The 14,946-nt window shown below is 38.0% G+C and overlaps 1 protein-coding gene across 2 annotated transcripts in view; it reads right to left on the bottom strand.

The window, feature by feature from the left end:
- Nucleotides 1-14,946, bottom strand: part of CDKAL1 (CDK5 regulatory subunit associated protein 1 like 1) — a 707,863-nt gene that overhangs the window by 677,913 nt on the left and 15,004 nt on the right. The gene's annotated exons all lie outside the window — the stretch shown is intronic.

The following is a 14,946-nucleotide window of genomic DNA, read 5'->3' on the forward strand; positions in this document are numbered from 1 at the left end:
CATTTTATAATATTTAAGCTTTATAAATATATTAGCTTTTCTGGAGATGGGGTCTTGCTGTGTTGCACAGGACAGACTCAAATTCCTGGCCTCAGGTAATTCACCTGTCTCAGCCTCCTGAGTAGCTAGCATTACAGGCACAAGTGCCAAGCAGGATATTTTTAAACTAAATATTTCCAAAAACATATTACCTCACATTTGTTTTCACTTCAATTTCATGAGATTAACAGAGCATCATTACATTTTAAAGACACTGAGGCTCAGAATATTTTAATAACTGATCCCAAAATCCCTCAGTTTAAAATGATTGAGCCATCACTGGCTTAAAATTGCTCGTTTTTAAATTCCAACATTAATTCATTAAGCTTAGATAATGAACCAAGTTATATAATTATTCTGTCTTACAAGTAATGAACAAATTTTTATATTAAGTAAGATTCTGTAAAAATCATTTTATTGTTTTTAGTATTTTTTGTATATATTTGGCAAGGAAAAGATACTTATGTTTATTAAATGAAGAATGCACATTGACTACATTCACACAGCTGCTTACACTTCACAAATGCAAAAACTTTTAATCCAATATAGTATTCTTCATATCTCTACATTAATGGGAAAAAAAAAAAAGCCATCGCTGGCTAGGTGTGGTGGCTCATGCCTGTAATCCCAATGACTAGGAAATTCGAGATGGGATGATCAGTTGAGGTCAGGAGTTCAAGACCAGACTGGGCAACACAGTGAGACATCATCTCTATAAAACTAAAAAAAACTAAACAAAAATATTTTTAAAAGCTCTTGTTTATGGCTTGCACATGATTTTACACCACAATATAAAAAGCCATTACAAATGAAATGGAAATGATAAGCTTCAAATACTCTCCCTAAAGCTTCTCTGGCTTAATTTTGATATTAGATGTGTCCATATACCATTTTCAATGTCTTCCACTTTTGTATCGTTCAATGATTTTCTGAATAGTTTTATTAAACCATAACATTTATTCCAGAACACTCTCACAGTTCCTTCATTTTTGTAAGCTAGCTAACAATGAACTTTCTCATGGAGAGAAAAAAATATTCTCAATGATCTATCCTTATCTTTGATTCACTTGCTACTAGGAATTTTACTCGAACTGCAATCATTAAATAGTTCTTTATAGAGCAGACTTGAAGATCATGGTTAAAACACAATCATTCCATCTTAAATCATACAGCAATTCAATTAAAAAGAACATCAGAAAAAAGACAAGTCAGTAAGATCACCAAAAAGGCTACTGAAAACACTGCTAAAGGAGTGAAAGCAGAGAAAGAGCCAACGGGATGAGCCATAAGAGTACATCTGCTGTGAAATGGAACTATGTGACCGAAAACAATTAGACACTAACTCAGAAATGTAGTTGGTTCACCCATTAGGCCTTACCTCCTGTCTACCGTATATTCAAGAAAAAGCACTCTATAGGACATGAGAATTGATAAACTTAGCTATCTCTAAGTATGATTTGCTGGGAAAGATTGAAATAACATGCTAACAATGAATTTTTTTTTTTTTTTAAATGGAGTCTCACTCTATTGCCCAGGCTGGAGTGTAGTGGCGTGATCTCGGCTCACTGCAACCTCCACCTTCCAGGTTCAAGTGATTCTCCTGCCTCAGCCTCCTGAGTAGCTGGGATTACAGGCGCCCACCACCATAGCCGATTAATTATTTTGTATTTTAGTAGGGACAAGGTTTCACCATGTTGGCCAGGCTGGTCTGGAACTCCTGACCTCAAGTGATCCGCCCACCTCAGCCTGGGATTACAGGCATGAGCCACCAAGCCTGACCAACAGTGAATTTTTTGATGGATTTAATTTCACCCCCAGGCTCTCCTTTTCTCATCTTTAGTAGAGCTGGATGCTGTTTACCCTCAAGAGTAAATAGCATTCCAGATCTTCTCTAGAAACTCTAAATTTCCTTCCCTTATTTCTGAGTGGATGGAAATCCCATTTTGAAGGCCCTTATTTTTATTTCTCTCTTCATTATTCCATGAGTAGAAAGGAAAAAAAGAGAATGCCACTTTCATTCCCACCCTTACAATATGCCTCTTTACCAACCGTTGCAAATAACTCAAGTGAATACAAGTAATACTCCAAGATCATTTCTCTCTGCGAGGGCACAGAAACACACACAAATAAATGGAAATACATATAACCATATTTTATTAAGTTTGAAGGAACATCAAAATTTCTAATACTGAATCCAATCCCATTAAATTGAAAGCAATTACTGCTTCCAATTGAATAAGAATGGATTAAATTAGATTTCTGATTCAATATAATTTGTAGTGTCCATGACAGGAAAAGTGATAGTATGAGGATCTTATCCAAGACATGTCAAGACTATGCAGCCTGGACTTGACAGCCACCTAAATAGAATTCTACTGAAAAACTCAAGGGATTCCCACACACACTACATTTATCTAACCTTTGGAATATAATTTAATTTTTATTCTAACTTAAAGATAAAAAGAATAAAATTACTTCTATACATTATATTCAAGAAATATACTTGTTTTTACTTGTTCACTAATGCACACACCAAAAAAAAACACCTGAATTACTACTTTGTGCCAGGTATCATATCTAATAATTATTATAATAAAACACAGTTTACTACTTTACATATACTGACTCATTTAATTCTCAGAAAGGACTACCATTGTCATCCTCATTTAATAAGGACACTAAGACACAGAGATATTATCAAAGTTATATAGCTAATAAATGGTGGTAGTTGGTTTTACAGTCTGCCTTAATATTAATAGCTGGCTACAGTCTCCTTCCTTCCTCCCTCCCTCCCTCCCTCCCTCCCTCCCTCCCTCTCTCTCTCTCTCTCTCTCTCTCTCTCTCTCTTTCTTTCTTTCTCTCTTTTTGAGATGGAGTCTTGCTCTGTCACCCAGGCTGGAGTGCAGTGGTATGATCTCAGCTCACTGCAACCTCTACCTCCCAGGTTCAAGCGATTCTCATGCCTCAGCCTCCCGAGTAGCTGGAATTACAGGGATGTGTCACCAAGCCCGGCTAATTTTTGTATTTTTAGTAGAGATTGAGTTTCGCCATGTTGGCCAGGCTGGTCTCAAACTCCTGACCTCCGGTATCCGCCCACCTCGGCCTCCCAAAGTGCTGGGATTATAAGCATGAGCCACTGCACCCGGCCGACAGTCTGTTCTCAATAACTAAGCAACAGTGTCTCTGACATGTCAAAGGTAAAGATGAGTAAGACACGAAGAACTCACACATCATAAAAAAGAAAATGTAAACCAGTTAAATTATCTTAAGACAGGAACTAGCTAAGATGTCACTCTAAGCCAGCAGAAATAAGCTAATGGCAGCAGTGCTAAGCAGAGCTGCATTTTATGCAAGGAGTTTGAATCTAAAATGATCAGGTTAGGTAAAAATCATGTATAGCCACAACTCTTGCCAAAAAAGTCCTTAATCAATCACAAAAATAATATACACATGGATTAGCGTACATAACACTTTAAAAGTTCTTAGAAACTCAAATTTGAGAATGACCAAGCTACAATGAAGAAGAGGTAAAAGCAAAGTGTCTGAAAATCCTGAGACATTCAAACCATTTCCCCCTTAACCATCAACACATGCTGGTAAAGTAGGAATTGGTGGGAAGTTTTAAAATGCAGTAGTTTACTACATTCTGTTTAATTATTAAGCCTCTTTAACTATATTATATGTTAATAGACTGGAAGATTAATAAGCTATACAAGTTGCATACTATGCAAAGGTTAGTTTTTAGTAAGTATGAAAGCAATGTAGTATTAAAGGTAACAAATGTTTGTTCTCAAATTCAAAAACTCCCACCTTCATATGCTCCTATGGACAAAGAGGACAACAATCAGATTCTAGGACAAGCACAGTCAGGGCCACAGAGCAATGAAGGTGTCAAGCAGTAAGCCAATGACTAAATAATATCACATCTGTTCTCCAGCAAACATATTGTAGACGGATATCTGCACAAGATCATACTGCCTCTGAAAGGGTCAATTTGTCCAATTTTTACATAAATAATGCTAAAAAGTTTTCTAACAAATCAATTAGAAAAAAGAAAGTGTAAACTAATTTAATGACATCTAATAATTGTAATAGAAGAACATTTGTAACATGAAATTCACTTTTCATATGTAATAGTGTAACTGCAGTGATCATGTAATGCAATATTGCCATCTCTTGTCCAATAGCTAAAAATACATCATGTCTTTAATCAAAACACATGACAATTTTAAATTGCAGGCCAAAAAGAGCCAACGTTACATGTTCAATTGTTAACATCTCGGAAGTTTTTTCTCCCCAAAATTAAAGAAGACAATACTAAAAACAGATTTTTAAATGAAGCTTTCATGGTAATTTATCATCTGCCCATTTTCTTAAAAAAGAAAATTAATATTTAAACACAGGCTATTTCTAAATGAATTATCCCAAAAATATTTCACAAATCTCTAAGGGTGATGGGAATTATTAAGCAATTAAGCAAATGTCAAGTTTCTGAAAATCTGGGTATATGTTTATCTGTCTCATGAAAATTCTAAAATATTATAAATATAAAATATTTTAAGTTCAATACCATAATGCCAGTAATTCTGAAAAGACTAGGCATCTTAACACATTTCAGCACTCCATAGCAATTTATTCACAAAAATTAATACAATTACACTTGAATTTAGAAGTATTATTTCTTACATGCTACAAGAAGTGCAAACCAGACATTTAGTGACCTGAAAAGGTCAGGCCAAAGGTTGAACAGGATGAAAAATGATCTTTAAGTTCACAAGAAAGACAACAAAAAGATTAACTTTTCCCACATCTTTACCAGCAGCAAAATTGAGAACAAGAACTTATAAATGTTATCAAAATAATTGCCGTGAGAGTTACTAACTTTTACTGGACATTCATTTTGGACACAATACCAGGGTAAGAAAAACTAGGACTTGGAACCAAAACATTTTAGAATTCACAACAGTGAACGAGATTTTTCCTTAATCCCTTTAGAAGGTGAAGATTCTAACCCACCATACAAGTTCACTCTCAAACATAAGAAAAATATTGCTTAAAAAAATTTTTAAGGTTGACACTATTTGATTTGTGTAAATAACATAAATTTAGCACAAAATCAAAATTAATACCACATAGTAGTCTGTTGGTTCAAAAATATTTAGTTTTGTGCTTCATAAAATAACAATACAAAAGAAATCACTGGGCCAAGATAGAAAAATATCAGAAACTAAGTACTTCTGTGCTCCATTTTAAAAAGAAAAGAAATAGAATGTAGAGATCAGAAAAATCATCATGCAACTATTGTGTAACACAGTAATGAAGAGTATTAAACCTCCTTTTAAAATATATTAAGGGCCAGGCACGGTGGCTCTCGCCTGAAATCCCAGCACTTTGGGAGGCCGAGGCAGGTGGATTGGTTGACCTCAGGAGTTCAAGACCAGTCTGGGAAACACTCGGTGAAACCCTGCCTCTACCACAAATACAAAAAATTGTATTTTTAAAATATAATAAAACACCATTCTGTAATGTTATATTCCACTAAAGCACTGTAAAACTTACACAAAATTCTCAACATATACAACTTAAGCTGTAGGAATTTGAACAGAGAATCCTATTCAGTTTTTATAATATAAAACATAATATAATTCCATATGTTATGAAAAGCCATTTTCTTCCATTTCTCAGTCCCTTGGACTCATTTTAAAATAAAGACAACCGGCCGGGCGCGGTGGCTCAAGCCTGTAATCCCAGCACTTTGGGAGGCCGAGGCGGGCGGATTACGAGGTCAGGAGATCGAGACCATCCTGGCTGACACGGTGAAACCCCGTCTCTACTAAAAAAAAATACAAAAAAAAAAAAAAAAAAACTAGCCGGGCGAGGTGGCGGGCGCCTGTAGTCCCAGCTACTGGGGAGGCTGAGGCAGGAGAATGGCGTGAACCCGGGAGGCGGAGCTTGCGGTGAGCTGAGATCCGGCCACTGCACTCCAGCCTGGGCGACAGAGCGAGACTCCGTCTCAAAAAAAAAATAAAATAAAATAAAATAAAATAAAGACAACCTCCTTATAAAATCTTAGGGGTATAGGTAAGTTATTCTTGGTAAATCTAATGCATACTTAAGGCGTTTCAAATTTTTAAAGCAAAATGTATAGAAAAAACATTGGTCACAATATGCCAATTAATCTATACAATAGCCTTACTACAGTGCTGTACTTAAGAAATGTATATACTTGGCTCCATTTTCAGTGACATAATATCATAACACTTCTACAAGATATATTTATCCCTGGGCCACATAAGCAACAGTGATAGTTTTCCAGAAAGTTACACACAACATATGGCAATGAATCATATGTATCAATGGCCTTTCCGATGGTAGCATTTTTAAGACCCTAGTATATAAATGGTTTTTCAATTAGATTTGTCCACATCCTTCCAAAGGATGCACTCATTAATACACACACTTTGCACACACGGAGCAAACAACATGCCCTAATTCTCTTAGGTCGACTTTTTTTCCACTCTTCAACGCAATTTCCTCTCTTAAAAATGTATTTTAACACCCTTAAATTGCTGCTCATCTTCCACAACTTTGACCAACACATCCTTGACCTTGTCACCATTACCAATCTATTTCCCTCAACAATATGGAAATGTGGTGTGATGAACAAATCTTCTTAACTCAATTCCTTCTTAGATTACAAAGGGATTTTTCCTGGCCCAGGCTAGCCATTCCACAATTCCAAGTATAGGATTCCCAAATTTCATTCACCTATAACACAGGTCAGATCAAAAAAAGTCTGTCTAGTTCACGCATTTACTGTTTCGACCCCAATTGTTTATTATACAGACCACACTGCCATGTGCCCAGAAATCCCATTTTACATTTAGATATCTCCAAATTAATTTATCACCCCAAATCCTAACATTGTGAACTGTTTTATTTTTGTTGTCTGGGCAGATAACAGGTAGAGAAGCTACCAAACCTGTTTAAGATTTGTATCTCTCCCTCCTTGAAAGGTGAGTCCCTTGGAGAGAACTGATAGAAAGAATACAGCTCGGTGATCCAATAACCACTGTCATCCCTGCAACAATTGGTACTTCACTTTTATTTTGTTGGGAGTTACCCCTTAAAAAATGTCTACTTCTACTGCCTACATGCTATCAGATCCTCACACAAAGGCAGCTTTGAATAAAATTCTCTCAACTTTCTACATGAAATAATAGTGGCCAAAATGAGTAGAAAAATATTAGAACTTAATAATCTCAGTTCATGCAAATAACCTAACATAAGCACATTTCCACAGGAAGAAAAGGTGAGAGTGAATTACTGGCAAGTTAAGGATGTACTTTTTTTTAGGGGGGGGGGACAGAGTCTCACTTACTCTGTTACCCAAGCTGGAGTGCAGTGGTGCAATCACAGCTCACTGCAACCTCACTTCCCAAGTTCAAGCAATTCTCATGCCTCAGCCTCCTGAGTAGCTGGAATTACCGGCATGCACCACCACACCTGGCTAATTTTTGTATTTTTAGTAGAGATGGGTTTTCACCATGTTGGCCAGGCTGGTCTCAAACTCCTGACCTCAGGCGATCCTCCCACCTCAGCCTCCCAAAGGGCTCAGATTAGAGGCATGAGCCACCGCGCCCAGACATGTTAAGGATATACTTTTAAATAACGATCTTGAGACTACAGTTCTGCAGTACATAAAACATATATATATATATATATATATATATATATATAGTAAAAGCTTGGAAAATTATCTGAAAATATCCACAAGGACATTTTACAGATCAGCAGAAATAGTTTATATTTTAATGTACGAAAGATTTTGTTTCTTTGTATATAATTCTATGTTTAACTTCCAAGCCTTAGAATAATGCTAAGATTCAACTATATCTATAAGCTGATGGTCACACCTTGCATTACAGATACTGCACATGATCAGACTACAATTTACTTGCACTGTAATTCCAGATGGACTTCAGAACCTTAAGATATTAACAACGGACATCATCTTTGGCTAGAGAATAAAGAATTTTGACAAGAAAACCCTGGGTTACATTTTTTAAAAGTTCTATTCAATATATAACTAAACACTTCACTGTAAATACTTATTACTTATACATATAATTTTAAGTCAGAAACCTTGATGTCAGGAATTTTTTTTTTTTTTTTTTTTTTTTTTTTTTTTGAGATGGAGACTTGCTCTGTTGCCCAGGCTGGAATACAGTGGCGCGATCTCAGCTCACTGCAAGCTCCGCCTCCCTGGTTCATGCCATTATCCTGCCTCAGCCTCCTGAGTAGCTGGGACTACAGGCACCTGCCACCAGGCCCACTGCAAGCTCTGCCTCCCTGGTTCACGCCATTCTCCTGCCTCAGCCTCCTGAGTAGCTGGGACTACAGGCACCTGCCACCAGGCCCGGCTAATTTTTTTTGTAGTGTTAGTAGAGACGAGGTTTCACCGTGTTAGCCAGGATGGTCTTGATCTCCTGATCTCATGATCTGCCCACCTCAGCCTCCCAAAGTGCTGGGATTACAGGTGTGAGCCACCATGCCTGGCCTATGTCAGGATTTTTTTAAATAATTTTTGTAAGGCCTAAGTTAACATTTTGTTCTTCCTTTATCTTTAGGTACAAGTTATATAAAATTAGCAGATCTAAACATATGTTACAAACTGTAAGACACTATATAAATGTGAATAATCATGGTGATGGTAAAGGAGCAAGAAAGCTAGATTAAAGATTTATGTGTAGAAAGTATAAGATAACAGCCCTATATTAAGATAGTTGATGATTCTGTCATTGAATTCCACTAGAAGTTCCAAAAATATCCTATTGAGGTTCCACTGGGTCAATGACTTTATACTCATGATTAAGGAGGTAGGAATGGACCGGGTAGCACTCTGCTGACACTGCTATCTACAACTGAAGAAACAGCTTACTTTCTTCTTTTTTTTTTTTTTTTTTTTTTTGAGATGAAGTTTTGGTCTTGTTGCCCAAGCTGGAGTGCAGCCTCTGTCCCCCAGGTTCTTCTCCTGCCTCAGCCTCCCTAGTAGCTGGGATTACAAGCATGCTCTATCACACCAGGCTAATTTTTGTATTTTTAGTAGAGACAGGGTTTCACCATGTTGGCCAGGCTGGTCTCGAACTCCTGACCTCAGGAGATCCACCTGCCTAGGCCGCCTAAAGTGCAGAGATTATAGGCGTGAGCCACCACGCCCAGCCAAGAAACAGCTTACTTTCAAATCCCAACTCAGCGCTGAAATTAACAAATGGAGCATGTTCCTGTGGTAGAGACTGCAGTGGGATATATACCCACTTCTTCCCTCCAGAAAAAAAGGAGGAAGTCTTCTAATAAGGGTTACAGATTTTAAAACTCTGGCTGGGCACGGTGGCTCATGCCTGTAATCCCAGCACTTTGGGAGGCCAAGGTGGGTAGATCACGAGGTAAGGAGTTTGAGACCAGCCTGACCAACATGGTGAAACTCCGTCTCTACTAAAAATTCAAAAATTAGCTGGGCATGGTAGTGCATGCCTGTAATCCCAGCTACTCAGGAGGTTGAGGCAGGAGAATTGCTTGAACTCAGGAGGCGGAGGTTGCAGTGAGCCAAGATCGCGCCACTGCACTCCAGCCTGGGCAATAGAGCGAGACTCCATATAGGAAAATAATAAAAATAAATAAATAAATAAATAATAAAAATAAAATAAATAAAAATAAAAAAATAAAGCAGGTCCTACCTTCGATATTACAAAGAGTGAAAGAATACATGATGAGACTAAGCATTTCCTAAAACAACTTCTAGGATTTAACATAGAATATGAAGGCCTTTCCTTTGCCAAAAAGGAATAAATTTCTTGTCTGCTGGAATCCATGGCTAGTTCATTTTCATATCTTCACACCTCTTTAACACTCTACTCTGTAACACATATCATGTTCACAGAATGTTTGCCAAATGAATAAACTATATACAAATATACAAAGAAACTATCAAGAATGTTAACAGCTCAGCAATTTTTAAATAACTGTTCTGAAAATGTGGGCATCCAGGCTAAACACTCTATTCTGACTTAGGTAAGCATGTCCACCAATATTTCATACACATAACACCATTATTCTTGAGTGTTTATGAGCTATAGCCTCAGTCAATGGTCTTTCGATGGACTTTTTTTTCCAGCTAACCAAAAAGCACATACAATATTCATTCACACCAGGCGTGGCTGCAAACTAAACATAACACAGCTGTATCTAACACAGCTGTATCTAAATGAGGACTGTTCCCAAAGCAGTCACCTTGGAAGCCTATATACCTTTATTCCACTATTGGGCTAGGGAGTGGTTACGAATTCCTTAACAAGATTGTGTAAGAATTGTGAGGTGCTGAAGAGATCCAAAAAGTGTAAGAATCACAGCTACTCTTTCAGAACTCTTTTAGAACTGTCTTTAGAATCACTTAAACAAAATTTATTTTCAACTAAAACAGCATTGTTCAACATCATAGCACATATCTTATTCACCAGATTTGGCCATTTTCTAATACTAGATGTGGCCATTTTCTAATACTAAATGTATTCTCAAGATATGAAGATTTGCCACCAATGAGGACACTGAAAACAATTTACCAATATCTCCCAAGGAAATAATACAAAAACAATAATTATTACTGGAAAAAAAAGTTTAATCTATAAAAACTGCCTACTTGGAGAACACATTCATTTCTTTAAAAAGCCATGGTGCTCACAGGAAAGTTTAATTGCTTCCCAAGATGCTAATCTAATGATATCACACATCCATGTACCCACAATACAAGTAATTGTTCTGAGTTTTAGGGGCTAACATCATTTCTCCTCAGTAGGTTTTATTCCTTGAATGAGAGACAAGCAGGCACAATTTTGTAATAGTTTATCTAAAAGCTGGCTGAACACAGTGGCTCATGCCTGTAATCCCAGCACTTTGGGAGGCCAAAGCAGGCAGATCACTTGAGGCCAGGAGTTAGAGACCAGTCTGGCCAACATGGCAAAACCCCATCGATACTAAAAATACAAAAATTAGTCAGTCGTGGTACCGCACACTGGGATCACAGCTGTGATCCCAGCTACTCAGGAGGCTGAAGCAGGCGAATCACTTGAACCCAGAAGGCAGAGGTTGCAGTAAGCCAAGATGATGCTACTGCCCTCCGGCCTGGGCGGCAGAGTGAGACTACATCACAAAAAAGTTATGAGCCACCTTTTTCTTCAAAATAAAAAAGGGTTTGAAAAGAGGCAATGAACAACAGCGAACTGCTCTGACAGTTCGCTGTATGAAGTTGTTGTTTTGTTTGTTTTTTGAGACAGAGTCTCAGTCTGTCACCCAGGCTGGAATGCAGTGGGGCAATCTCAGCTCACGGCAACCTCTGCCTCCCGGGTTCAAGCAATTCTCCTGCCTCAGCCTCCCAAGTAGCTGGGATTACAGGCATGTGCCACCACACCTGGCTAATTTTTGTATTTTTAGTAGAGATGGGGTTTTGCCACGTTGGCCAGGATGATCTCAAACTCCTGATCTCAGGTTATCTGCCCCCCTTCAGCCCCCCCAAGTGCTGGGATTATGGGCATGAGCCACTACACCTGGCCTTATGGAGTTTTAATACAGAATAATTATATCCTGAATTTGCATATTTAAAAGCGGCAATTTCAAATATATACCCACATAATCTTTCTTCCCCAAATAGTAAAAATATCTATGACTACTGAGAACTAATTTTGATATAATGTATCTGCATTCTGTTTTCAATAATCTCCACATATATTATACATAATCTATATTTTATACCTATTTTATATTATACATTTAATATTTTAGGTTTCCATTTGACTAACAAAAACATTATCAATTAGTAAGCCATAATAAACTTTATAAATTCTCATTATTCCACAGTAATGAAAGTGACTACTGGCATAGGTAATCCAGAAGTCATTCATATCAAATCTTTAAATATAAAATCTGTAGAGATTTCCTTCTCAAATGTCTTATCAAAGCTAATTCTGTTTATATTTCCTGGGCTTATAGCACCTAGACTAATGAAGAACGTATTCCCCACAGTCTGCTGCATGCAAGCCAGGCTGGAATCAACAACTATGAATTTCTAAAGTAGGAACAATCAATAGTTTATAAAATTAATACAAATATATATAATACAATATATAAAAGTAACAGACTATGCTACATTAGCAAAAGAATTTTCACATTCAAGTAATTACTTCCTTATTTTCTCTTTTTAACTATTCCCAAATAAGAAACAAAATTAGGTGTATATAACAAAACCTAATATTCTTGTATAAACATACCAGGACTGTTATTTTATACAGACGAGTACTGTTACAACACCAAACACAAACTGCTAATGGATTAAAATTTAATTAAAATGTATTAAATATTTAATATGACATAGAAAAAGTTAATATCTGATTTTCCTGAATGTTTTAGGAAATTATCTCAGGGACTTTTTTTTTTTTTGAGATAGGATCTCGCTCTGTTGCCCAGGCTGAAGTGCCGTGCACGATCACACCTCACTGCAGCCTCTACCTCTCAGGCTCACGCGATGCTACCACGTCATCCTCTCAACTAGCTGGGACTACGAGGTGAAGACCAACATGCCTGGCTACTTTTTAAGTGTTTTTGCAGGGCCAGGGTCTCACTATGTTGCCAACACTAGTCTTAAACTCCTGGGTTCAAGTGACCCTCCCACCCTCTCACTTTGGCCTCCAAAGTGCTGGGGTTGCAGCAGGCATGAGCCAACACACACAGCCTTTTTCAAATTTTATTTTACTTTTTTTTTTCTGAGGGTATTTTCTTAGCCAGGCACACGACTATAGTCTCAGCTACTGGGAAGGCTGAGGTAGAAGGACCACTTGAGCTCAGGAGCTTGGGGCCAGCCTGGGCAAACATAGTTAGAACCATCTCAAAAATAAATAAATATAAATCAATAAATAAATTCTATTTTCTCAACACTCAAACTACACCATCAAATACAGTAAGGCAAACCCAGGCTAAATTATACTAAAAATTACTAATGAATATAGTGAAGTAATTCTGAAAGCATATTTTGAGTATTTTCAACTTAAAGGACAGAAATACTAAGACTCATTTTGCCAACTAAAGAATACATTATAAAAAAATACAAAATCAATAACATAAGATATTTTAGGCCGGACGCAGTGGCTCACGCCTGTAATCCTAGCACTTTGGGAGGCCAAGGCAGGCGGATCACCAGGTCAGGAGATTGAGACCATCCTGGCTAACACGGTGAAACCCTGTCTCTACTAAAAATACAAAAAATTAGCCACACGTGGTGGCGGGCACCTGTAGTCCCAGCTACTCTGAAGGCTGAGCCAGGAGAATCCCTTAAACCCGTGAGGCGGAGCTTGCAGTGAGCCGAGATTGCGCCACTGCACTCCAGCCTGGGCGACACAGCAAGATTTTGTCTCAAAAAAAAAAAAGACACAACCTCTCCTTTCTCAACTGTAAAGCAGGGGTGCCAATATTTCCTCCTACCCAGGGACTAAGCAACATAACATACAAAAAGCTCCGGGTCAGTGCCTGTCACAAAGCATTCTAATTATAGTCTCATTTAGTACACATAACAGACAGATACAGAAACAGCTACAGATGTGCGCTTATGTGTGGGTTACTATACATACATAATTCCTACTCTATCCCCCAAGAGGACCTCACAGCAGCGACATCTCACGGCGGCAATGAGCAAGCATATTGACTGCCCAGATCCCCTTTTCTAAATGCCATTCTCTTAATGAAAAAAATCAGGACTCCTTGGAAAACTGGTTGCTTCCAAGGCTGGGGAAGGGAAAATATAAGGAGAGATTAGAACATTTTGTGGTTCCAGAAAATAAATAAGTGCTCAAAAAAAAAGGTGGGAGCATGCTGAAAAGACACAGGAGCCAGCCGGAACAAGGTCCTAATGGCCAACATTGGAACAACAGGCAGCATAATAATGATAGTATCAGACTATATACACAGGATAAAATAAATATCCATGAGTCTGTACTGATAGAAATAACTAAGATGGGCGGGCGCGGTGGCTCACGCCTGTAATCCCAGGACTATGGGCGGGTAAATCACCTGAGATCAGGAGGTCGAGACCAGCCTGGCTACCGTGGTGAAATTCCATCTCCAAAAAAACACAAAAAATTAGCCTGGTGTGGTGGCACATGCCTGTAATCCCAGCTACTTGGGAGGCTGAGTCAGGAGAATCCCTTGAACCCGGGAGGCAGAGGTTACAGTGAGCCGAGATCACCACACTGCACTCCAGTCTGGGCAACAAAGCAAGACTCTGTCTCAAAAAAACAATAATAATAATAATAATTAATTAATTAAGATGGAGAAGAATGGACAGCTCTTCCTTAGAGAAAAACTCCAATTAATAAATGTAAAGAGGAGGCTGGGCGTAGTGGCTCACGCCTATAATCCCAACACTTTGGGAGGCCGAGGCGAGTGGATCACTTGAGCTCAGGAGTTCGAGACCAGCCTGGCCAACATGGTGAAACCCCGTCTCTACTAAAAATACAAAAGTTAGCCAGGCGTGGTGGCGTCTGCCTGTAATTCCAGCTACTCGGGAGGCTGAGGCAGAAGAATCGCTTGAACCCGGGAGGCAGAGGATGCAGTGAGCTGAGATTGTGCCACTGCTCTCCAGACTGGAGAAAAGAGAGAACTCATCTCAAAATAAATAAATAAATAAATAAATAAAAATGTAAAGAAAATAAGATAGCAGAAAATCACCATTAAGTAAACAACACAGTAATAACTGTTGCAGACAAGATCCACCAGTAGGTGCTAAAATTAACAGGCCAAAGGTTGAGGAGAAATAGGATATTTATTAGCTGTAATGAGATAAACAGTTACTGTATTGGAGAGAAA

This window comes from Macaca mulatta, chromosome 4, assembly GCF_049350105.2.
Source record: "Macaca mulatta isolate MMU2019108-1 chromosome 4, T2T-MMU8v2.0, whole genome shotgun sequence".
Lineage (NCBI taxonomy): Eukaryota > Metazoa > Chordata > Mammalia > Primates > Cercopithecidae > Macaca > Macaca mulatta.